General features: G+C 40.4%; 1 protein-coding gene across 1 annotated transcript in view; it reads right to left on the reverse strand.

Moving 5' to 3' along the window:
• Positions 1-5,465, reverse strand: part of gpr4 (G protein-coupled receptor 4) — a 79,139-nt gene extending 73,674 nt beyond the window's left edge. The window contains exon 1 of the mRNA XM_034230513.1: positions 5,224-5,465. The gene's annotated coding sequence lies outside the window, so the exon portion shown is untranslated. The remainder of the gene's footprint in view (positions 1-5,223) is intronic.
• Positions 5,466-9,265: the final 3,800 nt, after the last annotated feature.

Below are 9,265 nucleotides of genomic sequence, written 5' to 3' on the forward strand. Positions count from 1 at the left end.
TCTCCTATCCACTATCCCTTAACCCTGTGACGTTTCACTCAGAGGTCAAGGAATAGACGATAGGGTTAGAATTTAGGAGCTGATTTTTGGATTATCGGAACGCAACCCAGGTGTGTGGGAACATTTTACGTTCCCTGTGGACTACAACAATGATGGGGTGCGAGTTGTGGATCGGACGAGGACGGTGTGTCGGCGTTGTTTGACAGCGGTGCGGTATGCTGGTGGTAACACGTCAAACATGCTCAATCACATCCGAGTCAGTCTCAGTCCCCAGCGAGAGGGTTTTCTCGACGGCAGGTGACATAGTTACCGCCAACAGATCTGCCCTCACTGCTGACAACGTAGACAAACTCATCTTTTTGAAGAAAAACTTGAAAATAGAGTAAAGCTTGAGTACCTTTATTTAGGCATAATGGCCTCACACACTCACAAGTTAATTACACATGTTAGACATTGCTCCTAAAGGTACAGATTTGTTTTTGTTTTATATTTATCATTGTATTTATTTTATATTTTGACATCAGGAGATGTTATACAGTTCTGTATTGCCTTTTATTGATTGTGATTGAAACACTTATTATTTATTTTAGTATTTTCAAGACATTATTTTTAGTTGTACAACTTATTTAACCTTTTTGTTTGACATCAGCCATTATAAATAATATGGCCATCTGAGAGTGTGTGTTACTGTTTGTGGTTTGTTTTTAACTGTGTAATACAGCTAATGATTCCAAATGTTAGAGTTCCTTATTTTCATACCAAAACTTGCACTACTGTTAAAAATAAATAACAGCAAAAAAAAATGATGCATTTGGGACTTTTATTTGCTTTTCCTTGTTGTACCGAACCCGTACCGAACCGTGACCCCCAAACCGAGATATGAACCGAACCGTGACTTCTGTGAACCGTTACACCCCTAGTCAAAGTTTAAGATGATACAATTAATATATATTATACCACTTAAATGTAAACTGTTTATCTGTTAACAACGCAAAACGAAACTCTATAAGTTAGACAGCTTTAACACAACAGGTCACCTAAGAGAAACTCAGCCACTAGATCTAAGCAGTCATGTCATTGGTGAAAACATCAGGACAGGATGGGTTTGACTAGCACACACGCACGCACGCACACACGCACACACACACACACACACACACACACAGATTGTAGCAAATGAATGCTAAGCAGCTGGCTTTTAACTTCCAGACCTTTCCACCTGCAGAACAGTTCAAAACGACAGGTAGAAAACATAACTGCAGTTTCTTCAGAACTGATTTGAATTTCAAACTTTTCCCTGACTTTCCAGACGTAGTATACCTGCCCTGGCTCACAGTGAGAAGTTGCTCGCTGCTCTGTCACATGAATAATGAGACATATTTCAGGAATTCAAGTAGTTGTGCCAGACTGTGACACTACCTGCAGACTGTATATCACTCTACAATGTACGGGGAACACTCAGAGGCTAGCCCCTCTTACATGTGTCTAACTTCCTGTTTCTATATCTATATCAGGCAGCAGGAAGCCATCAACCAGCGCCTTTACATCCATGCCCCTCCGCTGACCAGCAGCCTGTTGACAGTAACACAAAGTCATAAATTGAAACAAAGAGAGACTGATAAGGAGTAGGACATTCATTGAACGTGTACTAGACATAAGAGGAGCTTTGATCCTTTGTCTAACTGTTTTGGTAATGAATCAGCCAACAATTGGCTAGATGCCATCCATATTACCAGAGCCCTTTCCATGTTTGTTCTCATTGCTCTCATTGTCTTTTGATTTGACTTTTCAAAAAGGATTAAGCTGTATTCATATTGCCGGTGTGTCCCTATGGAGAGAGCGGAGCCGCCTGTGCTCAAAGTTACAATTATTTTAACTTTCACCTTGATTGCAACTGACCTTTTGGCGTGCCACAGATCAGCTCACTGCTGTATTAAGCGACGCAATCTAGCAGGCGAGGTAACCGTTGAAATTAAACTAACTAACTTTTCACCACACGGCTCTGCGCACTACCAGCAAATTGAGCAAATTGTGTATCATATGGAGGCAGCCTTACAGTTATAGCAATCCTTACTTTTCAGTAGGAAAGTAATACTACATTCTCCATGGTGCTTTATCTGTGTTGACCCTCCTTTCATAACAAAGAGGAGACAATTAGAAACCATAAAAGCTCAAGTTACAACTGTTATGCAAAAATCAATCGGAGTGTACTGGCCATCTGGTATTCTAGGACTTTGCCTATGTTTATAGTGAGCCGGCGTCCACCAGTGACTGAAACCAACACTTTTACAATGCAAATAAAGAAATTGGCTTCAAGAAGTTGCATGACAACCACATGCCAGTATACAGTTTGGTTTACATCGTCATTAGAGAGTGAATCTGATGCAAATATTGGTGGATCAGAAATGCAAAGCGTCAGGATGTGTGTGTCAGGACTGCGTTGTACCAAGGAGGGGATGAACTATCTTCTTTAGGGATACAATTCCTTAGTCGATACAAATACTAGTAAAATTACACAATTCTCTGTACCCAATTCAATACCATGATAAACAAAAAAATGCACACACTCCTTTATTGTACATTTCTGGTTCTTGTTAGGAAGTTAAACAGGTCGTAATTCCCTCTCCAATGTCCATGTTATTTTGCTGTAAAAAACATCTTCTTCATACTAGGTTTTTATTAAAGTTTCTCACCAAGAACTTAATTTGACATTTAAGCACATCGTGATAACTTTAAGATGTATCTTCACCCAATTCTTATTTTTGCTAAACGGTCTCTAATGCCTCAAAATGTAGCTCAATGGAACCTCTGTTAACGTTACCTGTAGGGATGCTCCGATCGATCGACCTCTGATCATTATCGGCCGATATTCACTCTTAATAGTTCGATCGATGCTCCCTATAAAGGCCGATCAAGAGAGCCGATCAGATGACGCAAAATACATGAGACTTTTCTCTGTGCGCGGCAAAAGAAGCTTGCCACAATGGTTTCACCGGTCTTGCAGTTGTTCAAGGTGTCCTAAAAAGACGATAAAATAGCGGTATGCAACATGTGTGAAGCAGAAAGAGAGAGATCAGAGATCAGGATCAGCTGACGGAGAACACGCAGCTCTCCCGGATCACCTGCAGCTCCGCCCACTGTGACGGACCGGTCAGCGGAGCAAAACACAAGCTTCAAGTTAGAACTAACTTGAAGCTTGTGTTATCTATTTTATCTACCTCTGGAACAACCTAAACTGGTAATAAATATGTTTATTCGGGTCACTCATTACTGGATCAGCGAGCTGCATGAGATACAGACTAGCTGTTAGAGAGAGAGGGAGAGAGAGGCTCCGTTTATTTCTTCGTTGTTATTATGCAAAATTAATGTAAACTTTTTAATAATGTACTTCATCTACTATAAGTAGTTTGTTTGAATGTAATAATTATGTTGTTTGTTGTTTGTGGAAGCGCATCATTTATTGAAAAATTAATCTGATCTTTTCGATCTGTTACGATTATAAACTGAAGCAATATAAAAATGAGCCCCATTAACTGAGTTTTAAACATCAGCATATATTACCGGCAGTGACGTGCAGTCAGGGGAGGCAGAGCCTCACCTGTCATACTCCAATGTAACGGAAAAACAACTAAAGAAAAACTAAATAGTAATAATAATAAAATGTCTCCACTGATCTGTTTTGTAAGTGTGATTTCTGTATGATTCCAATCGCTTTTTATAGCTCCGCTACAACTACATGGGAGCGAAGAGGAGTGAGGCAGGGACGAGCTCTGCCTCTCGTAAGCCCACAGTAACTTGCTGGAGCGCGGGCACTAATTTAGCGCGGGCACTTATTTTGTGAGCACGCTCAAGCCAGTTACTGTGGGGTGAGGTGAGGCACAGATGAGCTCTGCCTCACCTCAGAATGCGTCACCCCACAGAAACTGGCTGGAAAGCGGGCCCTAAGCGCATGCCTGCACCATCTCACTGTATGTCACCAATGTAATGTTTGTAGATCCCTTTATTACATTTATCCTCGCCATCCATAGTCTCTAAATAACTTATTTCACGTATATATGATATTTAGGCTCGCTGGTCTCATCATACAACGGCAATGAAAAAAGCACCAGGGGAGGCAGCCATAACCTCTGCCGCACTGAAGGGGGCGCAAGTGAGCCCACATGTTCTTGTTGCTACTGTTATTCTTCTCAGAGACGGTAGACGCAAACAACAAACTAGACTTTTGTTTTGAAACTAGAGGGAGATGAGGAGGACTTTTACAAAAATGTAATGGAGATTGTTGTCCAGAAGGATAGCATGGACTTCATCTTCAAGTCAAGGTAAGACCACCATTGTAATGAACATGGGATCTTACTAAGAAAGAACAATCCAATATTTAGATTTGGGGTATCCTTTTGTTGAACAGTCTGTTTAAAATGAATCGAAGCATCATACTAAAAAAGCTTTTGAAAATAACCGAACATTTCGATTAAGGTCAAAATATAATATTTGTAAATCTGACTCTGAAAGAGTCAGTGCCTCACCAGCCAATTCACAATACAACACATTAAATGGAAGATCCCCATAGCCCCCACCCACCCTATGATCGGCCGATTCTGATTCCGGTGATTGGCGATCGGCCCCAAAAACCCTGATTGGAGCATCCCTAGTTACCTGTTAGCTTTGGTATGCTAACGCTGCTAACTTGACTTGCTCTCTTCCTGCCGATCTCAAAACGATTTGTTGTTTTCAATATAGAATTTTCAGGGAAAAAAACAAGCTGCTTCTCTTTGACATGTCAATATAGTTTACTGCATCCTTTCAGATTTAAAAACAAAAAATGGCCACCCTGGAAAGATCTCAGTTCCCCACAAAGATATTGTAATCGCCTCCCGGGAGTACGTAACACCATTGGACTAGAGAAAAAATGAGTAACGTCAAGTTTTCAACTTGGTACCCAAAGTATCTATACTCGTGACATTCTATTTTTTCTTTATCAAATACACAGATTTAGTGTGCAGACTGTTCCATATACACGCTACGAACCAAACGATAATACGTTTTTATAGGTTGAAATCTCAATTTCTTGGTGCTCTGGAAACATCTACCTACATGGATTCTACATGTTCTACTGAACATATCCACATTGTCTTCAAAATCTACAATAAATCGAAGGCCAACCATGATCAAGAAAGTTTGCTGTGTCCCCACATGTTAAATTGCTGAAAAGGCGCAAATCAATACCGACAAGCTTCTGGTGCAGCTAAGGTCCTCAGCAAAGGCTCATAGCTCCACCTTCAACTCCTCATGCATCCAGCTTGTCTGTACACAGCACTCTGACCATCTGGTATCCAGGAAAGGTAGTCATGAAAATGAAGGGGGAAAAGAAGAGTGCACAGGAAGGAAAGAAGTGAACATCAAAGAAACAAAAATGAATGAATGAAAAGCTACTTTACATTTTTATGCTGATGATACCGTGATGTACTGTGCAGGTCCCTCCATTCAGGAGGCTGGTGTTAAATTACAGGCTGTTTTTAACATTATTCAGACTCAGCTCGCTGAACTGAAGCTTCTTTTAAATGTTGATAAAACCAAGGTAATGCTCTTTTCTAAAGCTAAAAAGACACCAGAGCCTGTTTTGGATATTGTTACTATGCAAGGACAAGTACTCAAAGTGGTTACCAGTTATAAATACCTTGGTATCTGGCTTGATGATTGTCTTACTTTTAAACTTCAGGTCATTCATCTGCTTAAAAAGCTGAGGGTTAGGCTAGGTTTCTTTTTCAGAAACAAGTCCTGTTTCTCTTTTGAAGCCAGGAAAAGGCTAGTCACTGTGACCTTTTGACCTGTGCTGGACTATGGTGATTTGATCTATATGAATGCACCTGCCCATTGCCTGATCAAGTTAGATGCCGCCTATCACAGTGCCCTGAGATTTGTTACTAACTGTAAAGCACTTACTCATCACTGTACCCTGTATGCCAAGGCAGGTCTGCCTTCACTAACTGTACGGAGGCTCAGTCATTGGTACATGTTCATCTATAAAGCCATGTTGGGTAAACTACCTTTTTATATCTGCTCCCTGATCTCTCGACGAATTGAAAGTACGTATTGCCTGAGATCTCATGATGTTGTTTTATTAAATGTGCCAAGTGCTAGGACTGTCTTAGGGAAGAAAGCTTTTAGTTGTGCAGCTCCACTAACTTGGAACAGTCTGCAAACATGTTTAAAACTGAGCACTTTGGTTCCCCTGCATCATTTTAAAACTCAGCTGGGTGACATGCTGTTTGATACTCATGGTACCTGTCTCTGTAAATAGAGTTTGTAAACTGTACCCTGTACATTATGTTGTTTGTCATCCTTATTGTTGTTCTGTTGTTTTTATGTTACATGTGTAACTAATGTCCTGCAGGTCACTCTTGAAAAAGAGATCTTTTGATCTCAAGGGGCTTTCACCTGGTTAAATAAAGGCTACAAACAAACAAACAAAACAGGACAGACAAAACAGTCCCGGGCCTGAGGCAGAGAGAGATGGGGGGGGTGTACGGCTGCACGTAGTTAATCCTGGCTGTTCATTTCATGCTCGGGTGGCCGTGCAGACGTCCATGTTTCAAAGCCCTCGCAGGCTCCACCTGATGCCCTGCAGGGAAAATTAATGACTCCAATAATAGTGCCACATTTTCCTGTGACGTGTCCCGCATCGAACCTTATTGAACAAATTCGAATCTGATCAGATCACAACAGCTCGTTACTGTACGTCTGGAGAGAAATGAAAGAGGTGTGTGTGTGTGTGCGTGCGTGCGTGCGTGCGTGCGTGTGTGCAGTTAGTCAGTCAGTCAGTCTCCGGCTGCTCCTCAGACTAATGACACTACAGTGGAGGCTTGAAGAGGGGGGTGTCAGAGGTTTTAATGATGGGATGCAGAACACCTCCACTCATTTCTGAGACGCTGCCTGTTAGACTAATCCCACCGGAACTGTGTGTGTGTGTGTGTGTGTGTGTGTGTGTGTGTGTGTGTGTGTGTGTGTGTGTGTGTGTGGTGTGGTGTGTGTGTGTGTGTGTGTTGTGTGTGTGTGTTGGTGTGTGTGTGTGTGTGTGTGTGTGTGTGTGTTACACTATGCATTGGAAAGCCTGTATTTCTGTTGAGTCAAGGTTATGTGTGGGTGTGTGTATAGGTAAGAGTGTGTGAGACCATGTCCATTATCCACAGATATGCTCACACACAACGTGCAAACACACATGCACAAAGGTTTAATAGCAGTCAAACATGAAAACACATTATTTAGATTAGCTTTTAATAAGCAACATCCCCATTAAATGTGTCATTAATCTTTATCATTCTTATTATTTGTATTATTATTTCTTCTTTTATTCATTAATTATTGTGTTATTGTTTTTATCCGTTTTGTCTTAGGTGTGTGTCATCATTTAACAAAAAGGAAAATAAATGCAGTGAGTGCTGAAGAAATAGTTGTAATAATAATAATAATAATATAACAAGAATGTTATTTTGGTGGTACACTGTGTGGCGGCTGCCCCGGCCTTCTGGCAGGAAGTGGCTGTTTCCTGTGCCGCTTCCTGTTTTATCTTTTATCGTCTGATTGGTCTCTTCTATTCTGGTCAGTCGTGTCAAGTGATATGAGGGCACACAGGGTCCAAGTGTAAAAAGTATTTTACCTCTTTTAACTCCAGCTGAAGTAGGTTACACATATCTGAGAAAAATCTGGTACACGCCCTTTTTTATAGAAAAAAATGGATGTTACTGTTTGAAAAGTGTCTAACATTTGCAACCAACAACTTATTGTAATTATATAACCAATGGATACAGAAAAGATTGTACATGAAGCCAGAACAATTATTAGTCAGTAAGTATCATGCAATTAAATATATTGGCACTTAAAGAGAGTTTGTACAAATATTAAATAGTACAATTTTTTGTTTGTTCATTTGCCTCCTAATGAAAATGAATGAACAACCCGTTTTGAGCAAATCTTTTCAGTTACAAATGAAATGTGGTATGTTTATGTAAAAATAAATGAAACAATACAAAGGACACTGCTGCTACTGGCTATGCAGTTAGTCACAGGAACAAGGCCACTCAAATAAATGCATGCCAGACAAAATAAACATGCACTAAAAAGAGACGAATATTAAATCCTTTCTCTGGGATTAGAAAAGGCTTTTGTCGTCAAATTGCCTCTCAGTATATTTAGAATTTCTCCGTCGGCACACTGAAAAAAAAGACTTTTTGGTTCAGTAAATACTTTGATTATTTGTTTAAATTCTACAACAAATTACTAATAATGTTCTTTTACTCCAAATCTCTCCTATTATTTAATGTGTTACTTGAATTTTGTATCTTAATTTTGTTAAGTACATTTAAATCATAGCACCAAGTAAATGCTACCTAAAGTAATGTGTTGACCTACAACCTGTGAAAAGCTAGTAAAATGTACCTGGGCAATGTGAGTAAAGGGGGGCGACGCCCCCGATGACGTCAGAGGAGTTTACGCACAGTAGCTACAGACATTTGAAAAAAAGCAGACGGTTCCAGTTGAAGAGAAGAAAGCATGGCCCCTCGTCTAATATGAATACTCGTGGATTTTGAATCATGTAAGTATATGTATGTACTTTATTAACTCTGTACATCCCTGTTAGCTTGCCAGCTTAATTTGGATATCAAACGAATGTTAGCTAGTCAGTCTTTCAGCTTAGCAATTTAGCTAGTTAGCGTGCTAGCTAATTTAGCCTGCTTTCATGGGTTTCACACACAACATGTAATACTTAGTGGTTTAGTAGTTGCTTCAAACTAGTTAACAGCGGCGAAATTCACATTTTAGAATAATTTTGTTTCGCAATGGGGCATTAGTAGTTCAGAAGAGTTTGTTTTACTTGGGGGGGTGTTCACGCTACATTTTCAAATGCTGCTCGTTAAGCAGTGTGTCGCCAAACTGAGTTCTCATTCATAACACTCCGTTCGATGTCTCACTATGGGATGCGCCTCAAAGCGTATGCAAACAGAAGCATCAATCTCATTACGCCAATCCTGATTGGCTGGTGATCTTGACGTCAACGTCAGGGAATCCACCCACCCTTTAAGTAGCTTGCGCTACGACGCAGCGTCATTCAAACACCTCTTCTCGCTTCAGAGCACATCTCGATTTATCAGTAACCGGGCTAGCTTAACGGTCCACAGACTGAACCTAAAGCTAACATTCGGTCGACGGGCGCTTGCCGGTTACTTTTTTTGATTTGCAAGAAGACTGAACAATATTAATACACCAGTTA

This window comes from Gymnodraco acuticeps, unplaced genomic scaffold, assembly GCF_902827175.1.
Source record: "Gymnodraco acuticeps unplaced genomic scaffold, fGymAcu1.1, whole genome shotgun sequence".
In the NCBI taxonomy this organism is placed as follows: domain Eukaryota; kingdom Metazoa; phylum Chordata; class Actinopteri; order Perciformes; family Bathydraconidae; genus Gymnodraco; species Gymnodraco acuticeps.